This window comes from Oncorhynchus nerka, linkage group LG10 (genome assembly GCF_034236695.1).
Source record: "Oncorhynchus nerka isolate Pitt River linkage group LG10, Oner_Uvic_2.0, whole genome shotgun sequence".
NCBI lineage: Eukaryota > Metazoa > Chordata > Actinopteri > Salmoniformes > Salmonidae > Oncorhynchus > Oncorhynchus nerka.
The window spans coordinates 85238434-85262928 of NC_088405.1; the positions used below are offsets into that span (position 1 = coordinate 85238434).

At 45.8% G+C, this 24495-nt stretch overlaps 1 protein-coding gene across 1 annotated transcript in view; it reads left to right on the forward strand.

The window, feature by feature from the left end:
- The window catches only part of LOC115136188 (follistatin-related protein 4-like), a 248920-nt gene that overhangs the window by 142629 nt on the left and 81796 nt on the right, over positions 1-24495 (forward strand). The gene's annotated exons all lie outside the window — the stretch shown is intronic.

A 24495-nucleotide genomic window follows, 5' to 3' on the forward strand; every position in this document is an offset into this window, starting at 1 on the left:
ATTACCTCGACTAACCTGTGCCTCCGCACATTGACTCTGTACCGGTACCCCCTGTATAAAGCCTCGCTATTGCTGTTTGAATTATTTTTTATTTTTCAATTGTTTTATGTTAAATTTTTTACTTCGGTTTATTTTTGTAAATATTTTCTTAACACTTATTTTTCTTAAAACTGCGTTGTTGGTTAAGGGTTTGTAAGTAAGCATGTGACAACTAAAATTAGATTTTTGATTTGATATTATACAGCACTGCATTTGAGATTGGCTTTAATTCAAAAGTTGGACCAAAGAGCTCTGGTCAAAAGTAGTGCACCAAATAGGGAATAGGGTGCTATTTGGGATGTGACCTGTGATGGGTGTCCCTGGGACCCAGGTTGATAGAGTGAGTGTTTTCGGGATGGAGGTGGCAGGTCATCTCACTGAGATGTGAGCTGCTGCTGTCTCCTTCATTCATACTGACTAATGTATTAGATTACGAGGAGAGTGTTCAACGACACCCATCTTCGAAATTATTAAAAACTCGAACTCTCTTCGAACTCTGTTGGCTTCATCATTATTAAAATCATCATGAAAGCATTATCAATATGATCCTCAAAGTGCGAGGTTAGGTATTGCGATTTATGTAACACAGATGTAGAATCTTAATTTGATCACCCTGTTGCAAAATCATGTGTAGTCTGTTTGAGGTTAAAAAGGACTTCTGAAGTTTTACAGGTTCACTTTGAAATTTCAGTCTAGATTTTCCCTTACAAAAAATGTATTAACCCCTACAAAAATGTCCATTCATTATAATCCACATAATAATTCACATTTCCTGTTGCTTCAGGATTATATTCCTGCTGTAGAAGCCTGGCTCAAATTAAGATCCTACATCTGTACGACAATTTATGCAAAAGCAGACCATAATAGCCCTGAATGTTCATAAGAATGTATGGAAATTAGGTTTAAAGCACTGTTTAATGACACTTGCTATTAATGTTTCTGGGTAGGTATCTGATTCACAATGTTGCGTCAGATCAATCTGCATATATTCAGTTCAATTATATGATAATTCCAGACACATCTGGGAACCTTCATGAATATCACTCAGCAGTGAAGTGCCACATTTGAAATTTAAATGTGACTTATGCAAGAACATCTGATGGCCACTCTATGGCAGTGTATGTCAGAGGAGCTATAGCTAGCTAGTGACATAAGGTTAGTTTACCATATCCGCATAGCCCTCCGCATAGCTCTCCACATAGCCCTCCACATAGCCCTCCGCATAGCCCTCCACATAGCCCTCCGCATAGCCCTCCACATAGCCCTCCACATAGCCCTCCACATAACCCTCCGCATAGCCCTCCACATAGCCCTCCACATAGCCCTCCACATAGCTCTCCACATAGCTCTCCACATAGCTCTCCACATAGCCCTCCGCATAGCCCTCCGCATAGCTCTCCACATAGCCCTCCGCATAGCCCTCCACATAGCCCTCCACATAGCCCTCCACATAGCTCTCCACATAGCCCTCCACATAGCCCTCCGCATAGCTCTCCGCATAGCCCTCCGCATAGCCCTCCGCATAGCTCTCCGCATAGCCCTCCACATAGCCCTCCGCATAGCCCTCCGCATAGCCCTCCGCATAGCCCTCCGCATAGCCCTCCGCATAGCCCTCCGCATAGCCTCCACATAGCCCTCCGCATAGCCCTCCGCATAGCCCTCCCATAGCCCTCCACATAGCCCTCCACATAGCCCTCCGCATAGCCCTCCGCATAGCCCTCCACATAGCCCTCCACATAGCCCTCCGCATAGCCCTCCACATAGCCCTCCACATAGCCCTCCACATAGCCCTCCGCATAACCCTCCGCATAGCCCTCCGCACCCTCCGCATAGCCCTCCATAGCCCTCCACATAGCCCTCCACATAGCCTCCACATAGCCCTCCGCATCCACCGCATAGCTCTCCGCATAGCCCTCCGCATAGCCTCCGCATAGCCCTCCGCATAGCCCTCCGCATAGCCCTCCGCATAGCCCTCCGCATAGCCCTCCACATAGCCCTCCACATAGCCCTCCGCATAGCCCTCCGCATAGCCCTCCTCCGCATAGCCCTCCACATAGCCCTCCACATAGCCCTCCGCATAGCCCTCCGCATAGCCCTCCACATAGCCCTCCACATAGCCCTCCACATAGCCCTCCACATAGCCCTCCACATAGCCCTCCACATAGCCCTCCACATAGCTCTCCGCATAGCCCTCCACATAGCTCTCCGCATAGCCCTCCACATAGCCCTCCACATAGCCCTCCACATAGCCCTCCACATAGCCCTCCGCATAGCCCTCCACATAGCTCTCCGCATAGCCCTCCACATAGCCCTCCTGCATAGTCTCTCAGCGTTTACACCACAAGACTATCAGTAAAAATGGCATGAGCCCCTAAAGTAACAGGGAACAATTAAACGGGGGCAGATGTAGGAGGTGGGGGTGGCGGGCCAGGGTGGGGGTAGGTGGTGACGCGGGTAGGGGGGGGGGGTTCAGAAAAACAATGGCCAGGTTAATGTGTCTTTTGACTTATTAAATCATGAAGTGACTGACTGGTCTCTGGCATGTGCCGAGTCACAGCTGAGAGTTGCAGCTGTTGGAGCAGAAGGGAATGAGCGTTGTGGTGCTGAGAAGTGAGCAGAGTTGGCATCCCAACTGGCAGCCAATTCTCTATGTAGTAAACTACATTTGACCAGGGAATAGGGTGCCATTTGGGATACAGCTACAGTTCCAGTGCTTTCCTTCCCAGGGCATCGACACACAAGGCAGACGTCCATGATATTTCCACCTCATGTCCCTTACTTTGCTGCATGTCTGTCTGCTGGCGGAGGGGCAGTGTTGATAAAACCCAGGCAGGTGATGCTCTGAAGGTGGTACTGTGCCAGCGATAATCTCAGTCATTTCCACCGTCCTGCATGTCATTGCGGCAATACATCATCTGTCGTAGTCAGTCACTATCGTATTAACCAAACATATGTTTTTATGTTCACCTTTTTATGTGAATGTGACCCGCTGTTATTCTTGGTAATGTCTTCTTCACTTTAAAATCCATAACTAATCTGAAATGATAGCTCTGTATGTTCACATCTGTGTTCAGCTGTGATACTGTAGGGAGAAGAGCATGTGTGCGTCCGGAAATGACTCCTTATTCCCTATTTAGTGCACTCTGGTCATAAGTTGTACACTATATATGGAATAGGGTGCTATTTGGGACACAGGCCAATTATCCCGAGCTGACCTCCCCTACCCAGAAACACCTGTAGGTTGGCAGAGACAATTCGAAGTGTCTTTGATCTGTGGGCAGAGTATGAAATATCTCATTAGGTCAGGCCATGCTACAACTTCAATTATCTTTACTGTTCTTTAATTTAAGCCTCTAATGTTGCACATAGCTTCTCTTTGCAGATGAGAGAATCACCAATGGGACCTCACAGCAAAATTACACATCTGACAGTACATTTCATGTAAAATATTACTCTGGATACTGCTAGTTAAATTGTGGCTGCATCAGCAGGTTTGGGAGCAGTCTTAAGAAGTCCTCTTTTCTCACTTAGTTGAACTTCTGTTCTCCTCCCTCCTGCCCCTTTTCTCTTCTGACATCTTACCATCTGACCAGGCAGAGATATGCCTCAGGACAGCAGACAGTCTTGGGTTATGAACAATAATCGTCTAGCACTAATGAAAGTACCAGACAAAAAAAATAAAACATGTCATCATTTGTTTTCAGGAGTTGGATATGGATGTACAATGTGTTTTCAGTAATTGAGTATGAATGAACAATGTGTTTTCAGTAGTTGGGTATGAATGGCAGATGTGTTTTCAGTATTTGGGTATGAATGAACGATGTGTTTTCAGTAGTTGGGTATGAATGAACGATGTGTTTTCAGTATTTGGGTATGAATGAACGATGTGTTTTCAGTATTTGGGTATGAATGAACGATGTGTTTTCAGTAGTTGGGTATGAATGAACGATGTGTTTTCAGTAGTTGGGTATGAATGAGCGATGTGTTTTCAGTATTTGGGTATGAATGAACGATGTGTTTTCAGTAATTGGGTATGAATGAACGATGTGTTTTCAGTAATTGGGTATGAATGAACGATGTGTTTTCAGTAGTTGGGTATGAATGAACGATGTGTTTTCAGTATTTGGGTATGAATGATCGATGTGTTTTCAGTATTTGGGTATGAATGATCGATGTGTTTTCAGTAGTTGGGTATGAATGATCGATGTGTTTTCAGTAATTGGGTATGAATGAACGATGTGTTTTCAGTAATTGGGTATGAATGAACAATGTGTTTTCAGTAGTTGGGTATGAATGAACGATGTGTTTTCAGTATTTGGGTATGAATGAACGATGTGTTTTCAGTAGTTGGGTATGAATGAACGATGTGTTTTCAGTAATTGGGTATGAATGGCAGATGTGTTTTCAGTATTTGGGTATGAATGAACGATGTGTTTTCAGTAATTGGGTATGAATGGACGATGTGTTTTCAGTATTTGGGTATGAATGAATGATGTGTTTTCAGTATTTGGGTATGAATGAACGATGTGTTTTCAGTAATTGGGTATGAATGGCAGATGTGTTTTCAGTATTTGGGTATGAATGAACGATGTGTTTTCAGTAGTTGGGTATGAATGAACGATGTGTTTTCAGTAGTTGGGTATGAATGGACGATGTGTTTTCAGTATTTGGGTATGAATGAACGATGTGTTTTCAGTAGTTGGGTATGAATGATCGATGTGTTTTCAGTAATTGGGTATGAATGAACTATGTGTTTTCAGTATTTGGGTATGAATGAACGATGTGTTTTCAGTAGTTGGGTATGAATGAACAATGTGTTTTCAGTAGTTGGGTATGAATGAACGATGTGTTTTCAGTAATTGGGTATGAATGAACGATGTGTTTTCAGTAATTGGGTATGAATGGACGATGTGTTTTCAGTATTTGGGTATGAATGAACGATGTGTTTTCAGTAGTTGGGTATGAATGAACAATGTGGTTAACAACTACAACGTTTCACAATGTTGTGATGTAGAGTACATTTGTACATTTTAGTCATTTAGCAGACGCTCCTATCCAGAGCGGCTTATGGTATCAATTAAGGTTAAGTGCCTTGCTCAAGGGCACATCGATAGATTTTTCACCTAGTCGGCTCAGGGATTAGAACCAGTGACTTTTAGGTTACTGGCCCAATAATATTCAGTATGAGCTGTTCACTGTGTGCTTGGCTTTGTTATTGAAGCAGCATGGTCAGACGTTCTAAAAGGATGGAAGGAATCTAAGGAATGAACGATGTGTGTCATGCTAACCCAGATGAATGTGTCGGCTCGTCATCAACGATAGAACACTATCTCGTATTATAACACGTTCTCTATCTTGAGAACACTTTTGAGAACATATGAGTGTGGACCACTGATCGATTAATGTAATATATAAGAGTCTATCTACGAAGGATACAGCCCAGATTTAATCAGAAAATGTGGCTGGTAAGCTTAATACGATTACCTCTGCTTAATTAAAACATCATCAAGATTGCTGCCATTAAATAGAAAGTCAATGCAGACTTAAAACATTTGTAACCGTTGAGCCATTGGAGGTTGGATGTACCTGTTATTTCAGTATTACAATTGATAACAATCTCCAATTAGGATCACATTTTTAATTCAATAACAAATCCAGTGTAATGATTTGTAGTTAGCCGGGCAAATTGTTCAACATAACATTGTTTTACAGCATAAGATATTACAAAATGTAAAACTAGACTACTTAATTTTTTTATCTACTTCCCCTCATGTGGCCAGAGACTTTGTGGATTATTTTACTTGGCTCTAATGAATTATTAATGTGACAATTATTAATTTGTACAGCCTCCCCGTGTCCCAGATAGACTGGGTGATATTGTAGCCTTTATCCTGTGTTAGGCCTGGTAATTGGTTGTGTTTTTTAAAAGTCTTGGTTTCCCTAATGATTCATTATTTTCATTATAAGTTCAAAAGGCTCAAGAGAGACGAGATAGCTCAACCGCTGAGAAGGGGATAATGTTTCTAGCTGAGTATGATGACAAGTAGGTAAAACAAAGATGGGACACAGTATGGGATGATTATGAGAATGATAATGGTTCGTAATGAAAATTCTCATTAGCTTTCTTAGAATTCTATGTCACATTTTACCTATCAGAAACACATTTTGAAAAGAAGATTGTTTCTTGTGGCATGTAACCTAGTAGCCCTCTCTTAATGACAGAGATTTCAGTATTAAAAGGTATAATGATTAGTAGGACTACTACTGTTCATTTGCTGAGTATGAGGCCTATCCACACTGCAACGATTTCTAATAATGTCTATATCAGACTGTATTCGTCTCTGCTGTTTCTCCAAGGAGTCTATTTGCTTTTATCACAGACACAGTCTATAATCTAGATATGCTACCGGCACGGAGGACCTAAACACTTTTGTCACGCTTTTAATTAAGTGGATCTGTCGTTGAACTCCTCTTCCCCCATGTTCTCAAATGAGTAACCTGGATGATCAGGAGGGCTGTGGGAGGGAGAGACTGTAGCTTCAGGGGGAAACAGTGCTGCTGCTGCTGTGTGTTCTCCCATGTTCTCAAATTAGTAACCTGGATGATCAGGAGGGCTGTGGGAGGGAGAGACTGTAGCTTCAGGGGGAAACAGTGCTGCTGCTGCTGTGTGTTCTCCCATGTTCTCAAATGAGTAACCTGGATGATCAGGAGGGCTGTGGGAGGGAGAGACTGTAGCTTCAGGGGGAAACAGTGCTGCTGCTGCTGTGTGTTCTCCCATGTTCTCAAATGAGTAACCTGGATGATCAGGAGGGCTGTGGGAGGGAGAGACTGTAGCTTCAGGGGGAAACAGTGCTGCTGCTGCTGTGTGTTCTCCCATGTTCTCAAATGAGTAACCTGGATGATCAGGAGGGCTGTGGGAGGGAGAGACTGTAGCTTCAGGGGGAAACAGTACTGCTGCTGTGTGTTTCCTATTATCATCCTGACACAAATTCTTCATTGTCTGAGCCTCCTGTTCATTTAGCCTGCATTGTCAAGCCCTGGCCTAATGAAGAAGCCCTGGCCTAATGAAGAAGCCCTGGCCTAATGAAGAAGCCCTGGCCTAATGACGAAGCCCTGGCCTAATGAAGAAGCCCTGGAAAAGAGGTGCAGGGGGGAAATATAAGTGAATGAATCGCATTTGCGTCCGTTTAGAAGTAAATTCCGTGGACCTCTGAGACTACCCCCTCTTAAATTCGGCAGTGTGAGTGACAGGCGTTGGAGGATAGAGGCTCGACGGGTGATATTGAGGGGACAGAGAGCCAATAGGTATTTTAATGGCTTTAGACCTCTGCTTTGAAACATGTCATTCTATCTGACAACCTCCTGCTAAAGGTGTGACTCACACAGCTATGAGATTGTAATGTTGGAAATCCATCCGGCAGCTAGAATCCATATTCTGGTATAGATTCACAACATTGTGGGAAAGATCATTTTACAGCCCCACTCTAAAAAGTTTTACAGGCTATTCTCTGTAGGGACGAGGGTTGAAGTGGTGCATGCTTAACTGGCCAGGCCAATGAGACATTTGCCTGCTCGACATTCACACTGTGGTCAGTTATATATAGGGGAGGAGGTGCGGTCTGACTCACTAACTGTGTTCAACCAGTAGTCAATGAGACATTTGCCTGCTCGACATTCACACTGTGGTCAGTTATATATAGGGGAGGAGGTGCGGTCTGACTCACTAACTGTGTTCAACCAGTAGCCAATGAGACATTTGCCTGCTCGACATTCACACTGTGGTCAGTTATATATAGGGGAGGAGGTGCGGTCTGACTCACTAACTGTGTTCAACCAGTAGTCAATGAGACATTTGCCTGCTCGACATTCACACTGTGGTCAGTTATATATAGGGGAGGAGGTGCGGTCTGACTCACTAACTGTGTTCAACCAGTAGTCAATGAGACATTTGCCTGCTCGACATTCACACTGTGGTCAGTTATATATAGGGGGTGCGGTGGTGCGGTCTGACTCACTAACTGTGTTCAACCAGTAGTCAATGAGACATTTGCCTGCTCGACATTCACACTGTGGTCAGTTATATATAGGGGAGGAGGTGCGGTCTGACTCACTAACTGTGTTCAACCAGTAGTCAATGAGACATTTGCCTGCTCGACATTCACACTGTGGTCAGTTATATATAGGGGAGGAGGTGCGGTCTGACTCACTAACTGTGTTCAACCAGGAGTCAATGAGACATTTGCCTGCTGCGTGGTCAGTTATATATAGGGGGGTGCGGAGGTGTTCTCAATGACACTAACTGTGTTCAACCAGTAGTCAATGAGACATTTGCCTGCTCGACATTCACACTGTGGTCAGTTATATATAGGGGAGGAGGTGCAATGGTTTGCCTGACTCACTAACTGTGTTCAACCAGTAGTCAATGAGACATTTGCCTGCTCGACATTCACACTGTGGTCAGTTATATATAGGGGAGGAGGTGCGGTCTGACTCACTAACTGTGTTCAACCAGTAGTCAATGAGACATTTGCCTGCTCGACATTCACACTGTGGTCAGTTAACCAGTAGTCAATGAGACATTTGCCTGCTCGAGTGGTCAGTTATATATAGGGGAGGAGGTGCGGTCTGACTCACTAACTGTGTTCAACCAGTAGTCAATGAGACATTTGCCTGCTCGACATTCACACTGTGGTCAGTTATATATAGGGGAGGAGGTGCGGTCTGACTCACTAACTGTGTTCAACCAGTAGTCAATGAGACATTTGCCTGCTCGACATTCACACTGTGGTCAGTTATATATAGGGGAGGAGGTGCGGTCTGACTCACTAACTGTGTTCAACCAGTAGTCAATGAGACATCGTTTTTTGCACTTCTGTTAAGATTCTTACCCCGTTGCAGACGTTTCTGACTCAGAGGTAGGAGCCAGGCAGGGTAAACCATGCTGTATTTGTTTGTTGTTCTGTTAATTTATCCCTTCATTAGTTCTGTTCTCCGGTTAATGACTTTCCCTCACACTACCTGCTGGCAGAGAGAGGGAGGAGGTTGAGGAGCTCCATGTGTAAACCACTAATGACTTGACATCAATGTACTGCTACCAATGTAACTCACCTCCGGGCAACCAATAGCGTCTGCATGTGCAGTTTAAAAAAAAGGTTGATGCTTTTCCCCTCAAATTAATGGAGACATAATCTATGACGAGGAAACACTGCTCATTAATGTAGTGCCAACATTCAGGCATTTTTTTCCCAATTAAAAGTAGGATTCTTGCGTGGCAGAAGGTGATTCATCATATCAGCCAGTAGTGAGAATACTGTACCCTCTATAGGCCTACTGTGTCTGTGTGAGGCGAAAGAAAGATTGCACCTACTCCCCAGGGCTGTTTGTGCAGTCAACCTATATTGCTGGTCATAAGAACAGCTTATTCTAAAATTGCCCTTGAAGGTTGCATCAGAGAGTAATGGTTTCATGGGTCAATAGCGAAGTCCATGCCACCAGCGGGACTTGGTGTTTACTGGCAGATGTTTCTGTCTAATGGAAGCTCTGGTGGTCACTGAAAACACACATAGCACTTGGCCTTGTGTCTGGATTTGGTAACTACTGTATGGTCATTTCAGGAAGTGAAGAGCATGCATTTTAGAACACGATTTAACTAGGTTAATGTGTGAAATGTTTTTTTGTGAGTTGTACTTTTGTGAGAGTTGCTACCAAACATTCAAGTTAGTGTGGTTAAGCAGCACACATTATCATTCTGTAATTGTTTATTTGTAAATTAGAACAACAATGATTGCATAGATCTGCAAAAGAGGAACATGTATACACAGTCATTCCCACTTTTCACAAGCACACATTTAAATTAGCTTGGTTTAAAGTTACAATAATTGTGTAGTTATGGAGATTGAGACATGGAAATCAAACAGCAAACTACTTAGCCTTCGTTTGAAAAGAAATGAAACAAACCAACCTAGAGCTGAATCATAATACGAGTTACAAACATGAAGCTTGAACTATCCCGCAACAATCAAATGGGCCTCTACTTGATTGAATTGAATAAAGCCAAAATGTGTTTTAAACAAAGCATATCTATACTAATTTATTCACTCAAGTAAAGAATGGAGGCTATGAGAATTACTTCCCACCATTCTCTGTATCTACCTTTCCTAAAATATATGGAAATGTGAGTCTTCTGTTATCTAAGCATCTGTAAAAAGTACAAATCTACATTTTGTGAAGTGTTTTTAAACAGTACCTCACACTTTTTTTAAAAAGAGCCCTGTCGAAATGTATCTCATATAACTGATAATGATATTGCATTTCAGTGTCATCTTTGCACATTCAGAGCAGAAGGGTAGTTACTTAGTTGTTGAAGCTGCCACATTTACATAAGAAAAATGTCTTCTCTGTCGTGGAGTTCCAACACAAAATAGTGCAGCAGTGAAAACTCATTTTTAGAAGGCAACCAGTCAAAGATTAAATGTAAGGTAGATGAAAGATAAAACTCTGAGATGAAAGGAAGATATTGCATTTCTCTTTCTCTTTCTGACTATGGAAGTCATGAGAGAATGAAAGGGCTGTTCCTCTCATACTTTCTTTCACCTTTATTTATTTTAATTTTTTTTTGACTTTTTTGCTATTCCACTGCATTGTAAATGAATGCAATGCTTTTCCCCAGTCAGGTATCTGCTCATACTACAGATGTGGGATCTTAATTCAATCACCCCGTTGCGGGAAAACTTTCCTACAATGCAGGAAATATAAAACATGTAGTATATGTGAGGTGTAAAAAGGCTTCTGGAGTTTTTAATTTCCACTTTGAAATGTTCACTTACAAAAACAATTCATGGATTATAATCCACATAATAATGAACATTTCCTGTTACTGCAGGATAATTTCCCTACTTTAGAAAACTGGCTCAAATTAAGATCCTACATCTGTACATATGTACTTCAGAGACAGCAACCCATTGTCCATCAACAGCTGAAGAGTAGTTTTGGTAGTTTATGCTGTCATTTTTAATTATACATTTATTGAAAGTATTCTAAAAGTCTTTGTCATTATAGTTCTGCTCTCAAAAGTTGAACTCTATCATCCAATTACTGTAAATGCCCCTTATATAGTTAATTGTCTCTCTCTTCCTGCTGTACAGTGATTAATTAAGTCTAAGCAACCAGGCAAAAGTTGATGAGCTCCTGTACAGTTAATTATGTATGTTTCATCTTGTTGCTATGTTTGCAGACAAATGAAAAAAAAAAAAGATTAACACTCGTACAACTTACAGTAGCAACATTGCACACAGCACAGTTTCTGTACCTTTCTGAAGTAGTTTCTCCATCTCCCTTTCAAGCATCTGAAAGGTACACACAAGGTCACCAGTGTGACGGAGCAGGCTAATGATGGCTGTTTGTGATTGGTCTCTGGGCCTCAGTGTGGATGGGGGTCACTGAGGCTGCTGTTCCCAGCAGCTAGCCAGGCAATTTAAACCCTCTGTTCTTCTGAGGCGGCAGTCTGCAGCCCTAGCTCAGCCAATAGCCAGGACAAGCCAGGAGATTACTGTAGTTTACACTGCAGGTGTGGTCAGAGAAATGTATGCTAAAAATGTCATCAACGTCCTACACTTGTACTCCTAATCTGTTAGCTGAGCGCTAGCTTCACAATTATTTTCTTTAACAATCTATTATGTCGCGACGGCAAGTGCAACTCTATTTACATGTACAGGTGGGGTTTATTTGTGGCTTTGATTGGGTTGGTGATTTGACTGGGTGGTTGAGAAACACATTGGTAAAAGTGTAGGAGCCACAATAGAAGAGATGACTGTTTATTACACAATAATACACAATACACTGCAGGACATCATGAACACTCGTCCTAGACCATACTTTATTGTAGAGTAGAAAAAGGTGTTGTATAGTTTGATTACAGTACTTTTCTGCCCTGTTGGAAAATAGTAACAGTAATGTGTCCCACTGAGCACATATGACAATTCAACGTCTATTCCAAGTTGGTTCAATGTAATTTTGTTGAAATTATGTGGAAACAACGTTGATTCAACCAGTGTGTTCCCAGTGAGGTCCCATTCTTTAACTTTTATTTTTGGATTAGTTGGAGATGTGAATCCAACCGATCATTTGTTAACTTGGCCACACATTAATAGGCTGCTTATTATATTTCAAAGGGGATATTGAATTGTGTTTGGTTATTAACGCAACCAAATATCAACATTTGAAGGAGATGTATCTTCTTTTTGGATAGTTCCAACTGTACCACTGACTTAGTCTGGCTTTAATTCCAGTTAGTCTGAAAATGAATGTTGGATTTACATCTCCATCTCAACAAAAAATCTAAGTTAAAGAACAGGACTAAATCAAATCAAAGTTTATTCGAAGTGCATTTAAAGTTTGGCTTGATTTGATTTAGTTAAATCAGGTTAAGTTGCAACAAGGGTTGGAGCGAAAACCTACAGGAGGGTAGCTCTCCAGGAACAGGGTTGGAGAATCCTAGTATAAATAAACAAAATATCTAAAATTGTATTCCTATGTGAACTTTGCTTTGCTTTTACATGGTTAAAGCGCAGTGATAGACATTTGGATTAACAATTTAACCAAATATCTGACATTGTTTGCCATTCGAATTTGGTTGTGCTTTTGGAAGGTTGAAAACATAGTGTCACGATTTACTAGGAGTGGTGGGTGGAATCAGGCGCAGAGAGCAGGGTTCAGTAGATTGTCAATTTATTCTCCGGCGCACAAAAATGGTCAGACAAACGAAAAAGGGATCGGTAGTGGCTAGTAGGACGGTGACGACTACCGCCGAGCACCGCCCGAACAGGCAGGGGAGCCAACTTCGGCGGAAGTCGTGACATTACCCCCCCCCCCTGACGCGCGGCCCCCACAGCACGCCGCCACCGTCCTCGAGGACGACCCAGAGGACGAGGTGCCGGGCGATCCGGGTGGAGGCGGTGGAAATCTCTCAGGAGAGAAGGGTCCAAAATGTCCCCCACCGGAACCCAGCATCTCTCTTCCGGACCGTACCCCTCCCAGTCCACGAGGTACTGTAGGCCCCCCACCCGGCGTCTCGAATCCAGAATGCCCCGAACCGTGTACGCTGGGGACCCCTCGATGTCCAGAGGGACCTCAGGGACCTCAGGCACCTCACCTTCTTGCAGGGGACCAGCCACCACCGGCCTGAGGAGAGACGCATGAAACGAGGGGTTAATACGGTAATACCTAGGAAGTTGTAACCTGTAACACACCTTGTAACACACCTTTGAACGGCCCCACACACTGCGGCCTCAGCTTCCGACAGGGCAGGCGGAGGGGCAGGTTTCGGGTCGAGAGCCAGACCCTGTCCCCCGGTGCAAACACGGGGGCCTCACTGCGGTGCTGGTCAGCGCTCCTCTTCTGCCGTTCTCCCGCTAACCTTAGTGAATCCTGAACGGCTTTCCAGGTGTCCTTGGAGCGCTGTACCCATTCCTCCACCGCAGGAGCCTCGGTCTGGCTCTGATGCCATGGGGCCAGGACCGGCTGGTAACCTAACACACCACTCAAAAGGGGACAAGTTAGTTGAGGAGTGGCATAGGGAGATCTGAGCGAGTTCAGCCCAAGGAACATACCGTGCCCACTCACCAGGCCGGTCCCGGCAATAGGACCGCAGAAACCTGCCCACATCCTGGTTTACGCACTCCACCTGCCCATTACTCTCGGGGTGAAAACCTGAGGTTAAGCTGACCGAGACCCCCAGTCTCTCCATAAACGCCCTCCACACTCTGGACGTGAATTGGGGACCCCGATCAGAAACGATGTCCTCAGGCACCCCATAGTGCCGGAAGACATGGGTGAACAAGGCCTCCGCAGTCTGCAGGGCCGTAGGGAGACCGGGCAACGGGATGAGACGACAGGACTTAGAAAACCGATCCACAACGACCAGGATCGTAGTACTTCCCTGGGACGGGGGAAGGTCGGTAAGAAAGTCCACCGATAAGTGTGTCCACGGCCGTTGTGGAACGGGGAGGGGTTGTAACTTCCCTCTAGGCAGGTGCCGAGGAGCCTTGCTCTGAGCACACACTGAGCAGGAGGAGACATACAATCTGACGTCTTTAGCCAGTGTGGGCCACCAGTATCTCCCTCTAAGACTCCGTACTGTCCTCTCGATGCCAGGATGACCCGAGGAGGGGAGAGTATGAGCCCACCGGATCAGCTTATCCCGGCCGGCTCTAACCGTGAGGCCTCCTCTATCTCCGCGTCCACCTCCCATACCACCGGTGCCACGAGACATGACGGTGGAATGATGGGAGTTGGCTCAACGGACCGCTCCTCGGTATCATAGAGGCGGGACAGCGCGTCGGCTTTGGTGTTTTGGGAGCCTGGCCGGTATGAGATGGTAAACCGAAACCTAGTAAAAAACATGGCCCATCTAGCCTGACGTGGATTTAGTCTCCTCGCTGCCCGGATATACTCGAGATTACAATGGTCAGTCCAGATGAGAAAAGGGTGTTTCGCCCCCTCAGGCCAATGTCTCCACACCTACAGAGCCTTGACTACAGCTAACAACTCCCGGTCCCCCACGTCATAGTTTCGCTCCGCTGGACTGAGCTTGCTCGAAAAGAAAGCACACGGGCGGAGCTTTAGTGGCACGCCCGAGCGCTGAGACAGCACGGCCCGACCCCCGCCTCGGACGCATCCACCTCCACTATGAACGCTAAAGAGGGGTCCGGATGCGCCAACACGGACGCATTGGTGAACAGCTCTTTCAAACGACTGAAAGCTCTGCCCGCCTCTGCTGACCAACGCAAGCGCACCGGTCCTCCCTTCAGCAGTGAGGTGATGGGAGCAGCCACCTGACCAAAACCCCGGATAAACCTCCGGTAGTAATTGGCAAACCCTAAAACCGCTGCACTTCTTTCACCGTGGTCGGAGTCGGCCATTCTTCACAAAAAAGAAGCTCGAGGAGACGGGTGATGCGGGTGATGCGGAGGGCCGAATGTACCCCTGTCCCAGCGATTCAGCAACATATGTTTCCATCGCTACGTCTCCTCCTGGGACAATGGATACACGTGACTCCTAGGAAGTGCAGCGTTCTCCAGAAGGTTTATCGCGCAGTCCTCTCGACGATGGGGTGGTAATTGGGTCGCCCTCTTTTTACTGAAGGCGATAGCCAAATCGGCATATTCAGAGGGAATGCGCACGGTGGAAACCTGGTCTGGACTCTCCACCGTAGTCGCTCAAACGGCAACTCCTATACACCTACCTGAACACTCCTCTGACCACCCCTTAAGAGCCCCCTGTCGCCAGGAAATCACAGGGTTGTGTTGAGCTAGCCAGGGAATTCCCAACACCACTGGAAACGCAGGTGAATCTATAAGGAACAGACTAATCTGCTCCTTATGATCCCCCTGCGTTACCATGTCCAGCGGCACCGTAGCCTCCCTAACTACTCCTGACCCTAATGGTCGGCTATCTAAGGAGTGCACGGGGAAAGGTAGGTCTAACGACACCAGGGGAATCCCTAGCCTTAACGCGAGCCCACGATACATGAAATTCCCAGCTGCGCCTGAATCGACTAGCGCCTTATGCTGTAGAGAGGGAAAAAACCCAGGGAAAGAAGTCAACACATACAGTACATATGACCGACAGGAAGCTCTGGGTGAGTCTGGTGCTTACTCACCTGGGGTGATCGAGTAGTGCTCCGCCTGCCCTCCCGACTCCCAGACGAGTTCCTCCAGCACCGGTCGGCCGTGTGCCCTCGTCGACCACAACTGGTGCAGGAGGACACTCCTCCTCCGGTCCCCCTCGAAGCCGCCCCTCCTAATTCCATAGGGATAGGGGCAGGAGGGCTGGGAAGTGGAAACGACAGGACCTGATCCGAACGCCCGCGGGCAGCCAGCAGGTTGTCGAGACGGATAGCCAAGTCAATGAGTTCATCCAGTGTGAAGGTGGTGTCCCGACATGCTAGCTCCCTGCGGACGTCCTCCCTGAGACTGCATCGGAAATGATCGATCAAGGCCCTGTCGTTCCACCCTGCTCCTGCGGCCAAGGTCCTGAACTCCAGAGCAAAGTCCTGTACGCTCCTCGTCTCCTGACGCAGGTGGAACAGCCGTTCACCCGCTGCCCGACCCTCTGGTGGATGGTCAAACACAGCTCGGAATCGGCGGGTGAACTCTGGGTAATTATCCCTCGCCGAGTCCGGGGCCCATTCCACACTGCGTTGGCCCACTCGAGGGCTCGCCCAGTCAAGCAGGAGACGAGGGCGCTCACGCTCTCCTCTCCGGGGGGAGCAGGACGCACGGTAGCCAGGTATAGTTCCAGTTGGAGAAGGAAACCCTGGCACCCAGCCGCCGTTCCATCAAACTCCCGTGGGAGCGTCAGCCGAAGAGCCCCGGAGCCAGATGTGGTTGCAGGAACAGGAGGTGCTGAAGGAGGGGGTGCTGGAGATGAGGTGGGAAGGCCACTCCTCTCCCATCGATCCATCCTCTCCATCATTTGGTCCATGGCCGAACCAATCCGGTGAAGCACGCTGGTGTGATGGAGGACCCTCTCCGCCATCGATGGGAGAGGAGACGCGGCTGCTCCTGCTGATTCCATTGTATTGGTGCGGGATTCTGTCACGATTTACTAGGAGTGGTGGGTGGAATCAGGCGCAGAGAGCAGGGTTCAGTATATTGTCAATTTATTCTCCACCGCACAAAAACGGTCACGCCAACACACAGGGCGCATACAATTGACCAGCCCAAACACAGGACCAAAATAGTCCGGAGAATAAACACACGAAAACCACCATACAACAGAGTAACAAAAAACAATCCCGCACAAAACAAGGGCGGGACAACCTACTACATATAAGGACGCTAATTAAACTAAAATACACACAGGTGAAACTAATAAGACAAAACCAACAGACAAACGAAAAAGGGATCGGTAGTGGCTAGTAGGACGGTGACGACGACCGCCGAGTACCGCCTGAACAGGCAGGGGAGCCAACTTCGGCGGAAGTCGTGACACATAGTGATAACACATTGGAAATTCAACTAACTTTTTGCTGCCTTTTTGAGTGGGTGAATATAGGTGGTAATCTCATTGATCAACGTCTCAACCAAATATTACCTAATTATCTATGTTGAAATGACATGATGTGCCCAGTGGGAAGTGATAGTTTTTCCACACATTTTAGATGATCCCAATTCAGGATATTCCTGTTTTATATCTCCAAAGGTGCGTTTTGATCTTGGAAGTTTAATAGGTGTGTTACTCCACAAAATAGTATATACACATGTACTTTAAAACTGTGAGAATGCAGAGATAGAGAGGGAGGTGCAGCTAGCATATATAGTACCGATGTGTGGTTTGAGCACGGAAGGTTTCCATAGCAGTCCTCCTACAGTATTTCTCCTTCACTGCTTTGCCAATACCTCTCATGTTGCAACAAGTTCTCATTTAGCCTGTCCCAAGGTGCAGTAAGTCAGATAATGTTTGCCAAGCACACACACCTCCTGACTGCAGTACATATGGGGGAGACTGGATGTCTTTACTCAGCTAATATAATGGCATCATTTGGAAATGTGAGACATGACAAAAATGTTGGGAGAACGATTGAGATTACTTCTCAATGGCTGTTAAACTACTGTCCTCAGAATCCTTGGCACTGATCTAAAAACAATATAATATGATATACTATCCCTGAGCTATCACTATAGATTAAACTGTCCAAGTTGAGAGTTGCTGGGCATCTTGCTACCCAAGATGGCATTGCTATTGGGAGTTGATTGATTTTTCAGAGCATGGGTTCATTCAAGAAACACCAATAGAAGTAAACATCTATTAGCTGGTGAAACATTGAGAATATAGGCTTTATATGGTTGAGTTATTGGGCTAGGTGCATTCTGAGGCATTCTGTCAATGGCAATACTTAATGCATGACACCATGCCACATCCACCACTTAAATAATATGAAGACTGGGATCTCAAGACGTGCTTGGAACATTGATTGTTTTTCTTATGTAGCTTGCCATTCCTTCTCGCTTGTTCTTGTAATGAACACAGATTGTTGTCACAATTGCCACAATACAAAAGCTCTAGTTTTCCCTTGGCAGAGCTCTTATGGCAAACATTCCGTTTCACTACAGTCACATTCTTCCAGATGTGTGACAGCAGAGATTATGTATTTGTTGGGTTGAAAAGAGAGATGGGGTTTTTAAGTGGTCTCTGTGTTGTTGATTTGTCTTTTGACTACATGTACTTTATTTACCCTGGCAGATTGAGACAGAAGTCAAGTTTTCTCTATTACAGTACAGTATGTGGCTGCCGTTAGATGCTGCATCGCAGGCTACTTTAGTTGGCTTTGGGCGATAGTTATAGGCTATCCCTGTGAGAACTTATGTCTAAATTAAACGGGCAAGTATTTAATTGTCTCATGTCTCAAAGAGGGCAATGTCCATGCAACATATAACTCTCAAAGGACCCCTGACCAGGCATTGATTCACCGTCTGCATCCCAAATGGCACCTTATTCCCTATTTAGTGGATTACTTTTGACCAGGGCCCATAGAACTCTGGTCAAAAGTGGTGCACCACACAAGGACTAGGATGCTATTTGGGACGAAGACGATGACTTCCGACCTGATGTCGCTCAAGTGGAGTGAGGAAAGTATCTATCTATCTATCATCTCCATAATTACCGAAGAGGGAAGTCAATCTTTCTGCGTTAGCAGGACACAGACGGCATGGCGATAAATAACCCAATCATCTCAGCCCATGGAGGTCAAGCTATCATAAATCAAACAGGAGCACTACTCACGCCCTTGAGGCATTGTAGTAAGGTTCCATCAGCTGATGTATTAGAATATGCTTTTACTCGTTTGTGTCTGATACTTCCGAATCAGAACAGATTTAAGGAGGCCTTCAGACACCTACTCTTTTATTTTAGCCATTTTTAATAGCTCGATTAGATACTCTCTTCTTTTGTTCAGTGTATCTGCGCTATATATTCTCATTTATCCTTGTAAATGTAGTTGACCAGTTCACACATTGTCCCTGTAGCAGCATGGTGGCTAGTTTCTTCTTCTTCTACTTCCTGACATTAGAAAAAGGGTTCTCTGAGGTTGTTCTCGGTTGAACAGCAGAATTGCACTGGGTGTTGTCTCCCGGACATTGACATCAGGTTCGGATCGCTCACTTAAGCAGCTAACATTTCAACCAGGCAGTAAAGTGAATTTCAGCCCCAAGTACAGTACAAGTTCAGCGACAGGAGGATATACTGTAAGATAGTCTGATTCCTTAGCTGCTGGGTTCAGCAGAATGAGAAATATTTATTGCTAGGACATGCAGGGGACATCACTGAGCATCACTGGGGAAAATAAGGACATTCATCTCAACAAATGGATAAAGAAAACAATGTAAATCGCTGGTTTGCAGTCCTTGATTTTCATTTCCTTTGAAAGCAGCGATGATGACTGAATATGTGATGATCCCTGGTGTCTGTTCCGTGGCACATTCCATCCCCCCAGAAGGAATAACGTTGAACAGGGATTTAGCCGAGACCTTGACATGATTGCCTCTTGCATGCCGTGGACCGCTGCAGATGGCCCGGTTGTCTGTGAAAGGTCATGAGATCTATTCCCCGAAATAAGCGAGGAGATAATTGAGGATCCTGGATTAATGGTGTGTCATAACAACTTATCCCGTATCACCATTGACCTTTCTCCTCACACCGCCACCTTGATAGATGGATTTCATTACCGGATTTGAAAACTTGAAAATAGAATCCCTCCCCATCTTCCTGGCAGGTTCATCAATGATTGATCAGCCACTGAATGCAGGAGAAGAGAAAGGGCTGGTGCATTGACCCCATGTCATGCTAATGGAAAGCACCAGAGCAGTGCCAGCGGCGGGTCTTTTCAACGGCACAAGTTTCGCTCAAACAGACAATACAGGGTAGGAAAAATAGTGCCCGTAGAGGTCTGGTTTGTTTGGGTCGGTCATGTCCTGAAGAAGAAAGGAACATAATTTAGTCATCAGGCCTCTGTGTGTCACCAAAAAGCAATGTAGGAGACATTTCTTCTTTCTAGAGCCTTAAAGCGGCAATTGGTAGTTGCTGGTAAAAAGCTGCCGGATAAGGCTGGAGAAATGTAATCGCTCTCAAATTCATAGACAGAACAATGGATGCAAGGACTGACCATCAATGATATAAAAAGTATAGTTTTAACCATGTTTTGAGGATATGTAGTGTGGCTGCAGGCTGGACGCTCTGACTACTTCCGGCGCTGACTGAGATGGCCGCCTCGCTTCGCGTTCCTAGGAAACTATGCAGTTTTTTGTTTTTTTACGTGTTATTTCTTACATTAGTACCCCAGGTCATCTTAGGTTTCATTACATACAGTCGAGAAGAACTACTGAATATAAGATCAGCGTCAACTCACCATCAGTACGACCAAGAATATGTTTTCCGCGACGCGGATCCTGTGTTCTGCCTTACAAACAGGACAACGGAATGGATCGCATGCAGCGACCCAAGGAAACGACTCGGTGTTCTGGTCAGACTCCGAAAAAGGGCACATCGCGCACCACTCCCCAGCATTCTTCTTGCCAATGTCCAGTCTTTTGACAACAAGGTTGACGAAATCCGAGCAAGGGTAGCATTCCAGAGGGACATCAGAGACTGCAACGTTCTCTGCTTCACGGAAACATGGCTTACTGGGAAGACGTTATCCGATGCGGTGCAGCCAACGGGTTTCTCCACGCATCGCGCCGACAGAAACAAACATCTTTCTGGTAAGAAGAGTGGTGGGGGCGTATGCCTCATGACTAACGAGACATGGTGTGATGAAGGAAACATACAGGAACTCAAATCCTTCTGTTCACCTGATTTAGAATTCCTCACAATCAAATGTAGACCGCATTATCTTCCAAGAGAATTCTCTTCGATTATAATCACAGCCGTATATATCCCCCCCCCCCAAGCAGACACATCGATGGCTCTGAACGAACTTTATTTAACTCTTTGCAAACTGGAAACCATTTATCCGGAGGCTGCATTCATTGTAGCTGGGGATTTTAACAAAGCTAATCTGAAAACAAGACTCCCTAAATTTTATCAGCATATCGATTGCGCAACCAGGGGTGGTAAAACCTTGGATCATTGTTACTCTAACTTCCGCAACGCATATAAGGCCCTGCCCCGCCCCCCCTTTCGGAAAAGCTGACCACGACTCCATTTTGCTGATCCCTGCCTACAGGCAGAAACTAAAACAAGAGGCTCCCACGCTGAGGTCTGTCCAACGCTGGTCAGACCAAGCTGACTCCACACTCCAAGACTGCTTCCATCACGTGGACTGGGACATGTTTCGTATTGCGTCAGATGGAAATATTGACGAATACGCTGATTCGGTGTGCGAGTTCATTAGAACGTGCGTCGAAGATGTCGTTCCCATAGCAACGATAAAAACATTCCCAAACCAGAAACCGTGGATTGATGGCAGCATTCGCGTGAAACTGAAAGCGCGAACCACTGCTTTTAATCAGGGCAAGGTGTCTGGTAACATGTCCGAATATAAACAATGCAGCTATTCCCTCCGCAAGGCTATTAAACAAGCTAAGCGTCAGTACAGAGACAAAGTGGAATCTCAATTCAATGGCTCAGACACAAGAGGCATGTGGCAGGGTCTACAGTCAATCACGGACTACAAGAAGAAACCCAGCCCAGTCACGGACCAGGATGTCTTGCTCCCAGGCAGACTAAATAACTTTTTTGCCCGCTTTGAGGACAATACAGTGCCACTGACACGGCCTGCAACGAAAACATGCGGTCTCTCCTTCACTGCAGCCGAGGTGAGTAAGACATTTAAACGTGTTAACTCTCGCAAGGCTGCAGGCCCAGACGGAATCCCCAGCCGCGCCCTCAGAGCATGCGCAGACCAGCTGGCCGGTGTGTTTACGGACATATTCAATCAATCCCTATACCAGTCTGCTGTTCCCACATGCTTCAAGAGGGCCACCATTGTTCCTGTTCCCAAGAAAGCTAAGGTAACTGAGCTAAACGACTACCGCCCCGTAGCACTCACTTCCGTCATCATGAAGTGCTTTGAGAGACTAGTCAAGGACCATATCACCTCCACCCTACCTGACACCCTAGACCCACTCCAATTTGCTTACCGCCCAAATAGGTCCACAGACGATGCAATCTCAACCACACTGCACACTGCCCTAACCCACATGGACAAGAGGAATACCTATGTGAGAATGCTGTTCATCGACTACAGCTCGGCATTCAACACCATAGTACCCTCCAAGCTCGTCATCAAGCTCGAGACCCTGGGTCTCGACCCCGCCCTGTGCAACTGGGTACTGGACTTCCTGACGGGCCGCCCCCAGGTGGTGAGGGTAGGCAACAACATCTCCTCCCCACTGATCCTCAACACGGGGGCCCCACAAGGGTGCGTTCTGAGCCCTCTCCTGTACTCCCTGTTCACCCACGACTGCGTGGCCACGCACGCCTCCAACTCAATCATCAAGTTTGCGGACGACACAACAGTGGTAGGCTTGATTACCAACAACGACGAGACGGCCTACAGGGAGGAGGTGAGGGCCCTCGGAGTGTGGTGTCAGGAAAATAACCTCACACTCAACGTCAACAAAACTAAGGAGATGATTGTGGACTTCCGGAAACAGCAGAGGGAACACCCCCCTATCCACATCGATGGAACAGTAGTGGAGAGGGTAGCAAGTTTTAAGTTCCTCGGCATACACATCACAGACAAACTGAATTGGTCCACTCACACTGACAGCGTCGTGAAGAAGGCGCAGCAGCGCCTCTTCAACCTCAGGAGGCTGAAGAAATTCGGCTTGTCACCAAAAGCACTCACAAACTTCTACAGATGCACAATCGAGAGCATCCTGGCGGGCTGTATCACCACCTGGTACGCCAACTGCTCCGCCCTCAACCGTAAGGCTCTCCAGAGGGTAGTGAGGTCTGCACAACGCATCACCGGGGGCAAACTACCTGCCCTCCAGGACACCTACACCACCCGATGTTACAGGAAGGCCATAAAGATCATCAAGGACATCAACCACCCGAAACACTGCCTGTTCACCCCGCTATCATCCAGAAGGCGAGGTCAGTACAGGTGCATCAAAGCTGGGACCGAGAGACTGAAAAACAGCTTCTATCTCAAGGCCATCAGACTGTTAAACAGCCACCACTAACATTGAGTGGCTGCTGCCAACACACTGTCATTGACACTGACCCAACTCCAGCCACTTTAATAATGGGAATTGATGGGAAATGATGTAAATATATCACTAGCCACTTTAAACAATGCTACCTTATATAATGTTACTTACCCTACATTATTCATCTCATATGCATACGTATATACTGTACTCTACATCATCGACTGCATCCTTATGTAATACATGTATCACTAGCCACTTTAACTATGCCACTTTGTTTACTTTGTCTACATACTCATCTCATATGTATATACTGTACTCGATACCATCTACTGTATGCTGCTCTGTACCATCACTCATTCATATATCCTTATGTACATATTCCTTATCCCCTTACACTGTGTATAAGACAGTAGTTTTGGAATTGTTAGTTAGATTACTTGTTGGTTATCACTGCATTGTCGGAACTAGAAGCACAAGCATTTCGCTACACATCTGCTAACCATGTGTATGTGACAAATACAATTTGATTTGATTTGATTTAATTGATGTTGAAGTCTACTTAAGCAATAAGGCCAGAGGGGGTTTGGTATATGGCAATATACCACGGCTAAGGGCTGTTCTTAGACAACGCGGAATGCCTTGACACAACCCTTAGCCATGGTATACTGGCCATGAATCACAAACCCCCGAGGTGCCTTATTGCTATTATTAACTGATTACCAACGTAATTAGAGCAGTAAGAATACATGTTTTGTCATACCCGTGGTATATGGTCTGATATACCACAGATGTCAGCCAATCAGCATTCAGGGCTCGAACCACCCAGTTTATAATCTGAATTAGGCATTGCAATCCATCTCTTGTCCTCGCCGGAAAGGGTATAGCTCTTTGCAGCGATCAGGGGACATTTTCTAATGACTTCATATCAATGAGCTTTTAATATTTTGTGCGCTCATCACTTGGCAGAGATGCACAGGCACCTCTCCAACCTCCTGTCAACTATCACAGGCAGCTGAGTTGGAGGAGGGAAGGACTAAGTTGATGGAGGGAAGAGGAGGGAAGGGGGAGCCGAGCGATGCTCTCCATTCATATTAAGTCCTAAAGAGGCACGCAGTGGGTGGCCTGTGTTTGCATAACTTTAAGTAAGGAATAAACACACTCTCAGCTTCACTTGATTAATCTAGGCTCCTCCATTCCTCTGTACATATTCATCAGGGGGCTAGGAAACAAACCAGGCAGGATTTGATGCTGTGTTTGAAACATGGGTGTTAATCCCTCAGCACGTGAAATAGGACAAAAC